The sequence below is a fragment of the Lactuca saligna genome, chromosome 2, assembly GCF_052625555.1.
Source record: "Lactuca saligna cultivar CGN05327 chromosome 2, ASM5262555v1, whole genome shotgun sequence".
In the NCBI taxonomy this organism is placed as follows: Eukaryota; Viridiplantae; Streptophyta; class Magnoliopsida; order Asterales; family Asteraceae; genus Lactuca; species Lactuca saligna.
In genome coordinates this window covers 23,634,366-23,638,119 of record NC_136418.1, presented here as the reverse complement: position 1 = coordinate 23,638,119, position 3,754 = coordinate 23,634,366, and positions in this window count along the sequence as shown.

The window sequence follows — 3,754 nt, the reverse complement described above, 5'->3', positions numbered from 1 at the left end:
CTCCAAGTCTTTCAAGAGGTAGTTGTAAAATTTGTGATCTTTGATTCAATCTTGGTGGATAACTGATTATTGTTTTCGATGTGTTTATTGCTTATATATAATGGTCATCAAGATTCTACAATGATTTGGTAGTCCAACGTGAAATATATGGAAATTGATATTGTAACGCCCAGATCCTGGCATGTATTTTTTTAATTAAGACATTCATTTTTGCAAAGTGACTCGACGAGTCGGAGGCCCCAGACTCGTCAAGTAGGAACAAATGATTGGATGCGGGAAGTGAAGCCTACTCGACAAGTCGAGAGCCTCGACTCGACGAGTAGGGCTGCCATAGTGAAACCCTAACTTTAAGGGCTTACACCCTATTTAAACACTTTAATTGGCCTCAACTTCGGCCTTCATCACTTCCAAACCTTAGTCATGAAACCCTAGCCCATTTTGAGTGTTCTTGAGCCATTATTGTGTGTTCTTGGTGATTTTGAAGCTTGAGAAGGAAGACAAAGCTTGGGGGTTCTAGAGGAAGCAAGTAGATCCAGAGTTTGTGCTGCAATTCTGACTCATTTGAGGTATAAAGCCCATACCTTGACTACTCATTTACTAGATCTCTTCATAAGGTAGTTTAGGGCCATTTGGAGCATATTATGGAACCATTGCATCCATGTTTTGGGGTCATGACTTCAGATCCAACGTCTTTGAGGGACCCCATGGCATAAAGGTGCCAACTTTATGGCCATAGGAGTCCCATGCATCATATAAACAACTTTTTAGGGTTTTTTAAGCTAAATAACCCATGACATGAACGTAAAGTTTGTAACTTTACGTGTTATATCGACCCTAGCAGGCCAGATCTATGTTTTGGATGTATTAAGCCCGACTAGAAACGACAGGACAAATTTGGACTTTGGGGGACTCGACGATTCGTTCATACGACTTGGCGAGTTGGGTTGTGATCCCCCAACCTTTGATGTTACTGAGCAAACTCGTTGAGTCTAGAAGATGACTCAGCGAGTTGGACATGTTTATGGACTTGAAGATCAAAGAACTCAACAAGTCCAAGGATGAACTCGACGAGTTGAGAGCAAAATTTCCCGATTGTCGTATGAGGAGGAACTCGACGAGTCCAAGGATAAACTCAACGAGTTGAGAGTAAAATGTCCCGACTGATATGAAGAGGAACTCGACAAGTTCATGGAAGAACTCGACGAGTAAGATCGAGACTCCAGAGTTTTATGGATATGGGCACTCTACGAGTTGATGGACCAACTCAGCGAGTTGAGTCAACAAGAATGATGACTTGTACCCAAAGGTTAACTTTAACCAGAGTGTTGACCTTTGACTTGACCATTGACCAGATTTGACCCTTAAAGGGGTTTTGAGTATGAAAGAGTAATTAAAAGAGATGTTATGTGTAGGAGTTTGAGGAGAGTTTATCCCAGAGCCGAGGACAGTTCAGCTACTTCACGATATTGACGTGAGTTACCACCCAATATAAGTAGGTCTAAGGCACCAAGGTCGGCCCACTGGTTGGTGATTATAGTTGAGATGATTGTCTTTGTGATAATTGTCTGGTATGCCACTATCTATTATGCTTTATGTGCTAGTATGATATGTGATTATGTGATAGTAGTAGATAGGGGACTAGTCCCCGGTCCCGGTTGAGATTTACTGACAGGGCAGGTCAGGCACCCAGATATGTCTGACATTATGATATGCTATGTTATTATGTGGTAGTAGTAGGGGTGAAATAGTCCCTGTTACCGGTTGAAATAAATCGGTGGGTAGGTCGGACACCCAAATATGCCAGGTAGGGTGTAACATCCCAAAAATACAGGCTAAAAAAAAATTTATTTTTAAATAAGTCATTATAAAACCAATAGTGTAATAAAACATTTGTAATATCATGTCATGTCAAAACCAAAGTAGAAGTAATTAAACACGTTATCATAAAACAATATCAGAGTGTAATCCCAAAATCCCATGTGCGTAAAACCATAGTGTGATGCGCTGCGATCAAGCCGACTCCTTTCCTTTAGACACGAAGTACCTGAAACCAAAACTGAAAACCGTAAGCACGAAGCTTAGTGAGTTCCCCCATCATACCACATACCATATAATCACATAACATACATATATTGTCAGGCATATTTGGGTGCCCGACCTACCCCTTCGGTCCTCTCGACCGGATACTGACTAGCATATCTGGGTGCTGGTCTCCCCTTCGGTCCTCTCGACCGGATACTGGGGAATATTTCACCCCTACCACTACCACATAACACGTATCACATAATCTATTTAGCATGGCTGGGCTTGACTGCCCCTTCGACCCTATCGACCGGTAACCTGGGGACTATCTCCCCTACTATCACTAGCAAATAACATCATATCATACAGACACATAAACATAACAAGGGTAGTAGCAACCCTAGATGAATATCACAGAGACAATCATCTAATCATATAATTCCTACTAGTGGGCCGGCATTGTGGCCTTAGACCCACTACTACTAGAAGGTAACTCACCTCACATTGCTGAAGTCCCGAAGACACAATCCCACACTTGCTAAAGTCCCGTAGACTCAACCCCAGTTGCTGGATGACAGATTCCCGAACTGTCAATACCAAAATAACACCCAATTAATAATTGGGTCCCAACACATAACCATAAATACATACTTGGATAATTACTACATTACCCTAAGATTTGCTTTGTTCAAGTCCAAGGCCCAAACCATAGGCCCAATGCGAACTAGGAATCAAAGCCCAACATATGGCCCAATTTTCCAAATTGGGCCCAGGCCTATATGTGGTCTTATGGCCCAACATAATACAATCATTAAGGCCCAACTATGGTCCATCTATGGCCCAATTTTCCAAATTGGGCCCAACCCTTTACATGGGACTTACCCTAGGCCCATTAAATTATTTTAGCCCATATAATTATTCTTGGATGGCCCATTAATAATCCAATTATTAAGGCCCAATAGAAAGGCCCAACAATAAACCCAAGTGAAGTTAGGGTTTCACATAAAATGCCGATTAGGGTTAAGTTTCCTACTTAACCCATTAAGGAATTATTCCTCTAATGACTTAATCCATTAAGTCCATCATTCTTCAAAATAAGTCATATGGTGTGATTGGGCTTAATCACACAATTCCATTCCAATGTCCCAAATGTGGGTCTCGATAAGTCCAAGCCCATAATCCCAAATTAGAGGTTTCACATGAAATGATGATTAAGGTTCAGTGTTTCTTTCTTAACCCATTAAGGACTTAATTCGTTAAGTCCATTATGCCTTACGCTAGTTTGCCAATGATCCTTATTTAATATTCCAAGTTATTAAATAATTCCCGATTAATTCCCCGAATTAAGATTTATTGGCATTAGGGTTTTCCAACACAAATACTAGCCCATTATTAATTTGTTGGACTTTTATGTCAATTAGGGCTTTATCAGGCCTATCAAGCCCACTAAAATATTATTAAGCCCATTAGGGTTTTATTGGGTCCATTAGAGTCCCTTAAAATTCGTTAGGCCCAATAGGATTTCAAGGCCCATTAGGGTTTTATTCCCTTGTCTAATCATCCAAACGAATCCAAACACCATCAAAGTACACGGCCACCCGACACGGAGGCTGGTGGCGACAGGAGGCGGCAACCACCACCCTAAGGTGGTGGTTTTCAAGTTCTTTTATTATTCCAAGCTGTGATGTACATTTTACAATGCTAAATATCAAAATAAACACACACTAAACAA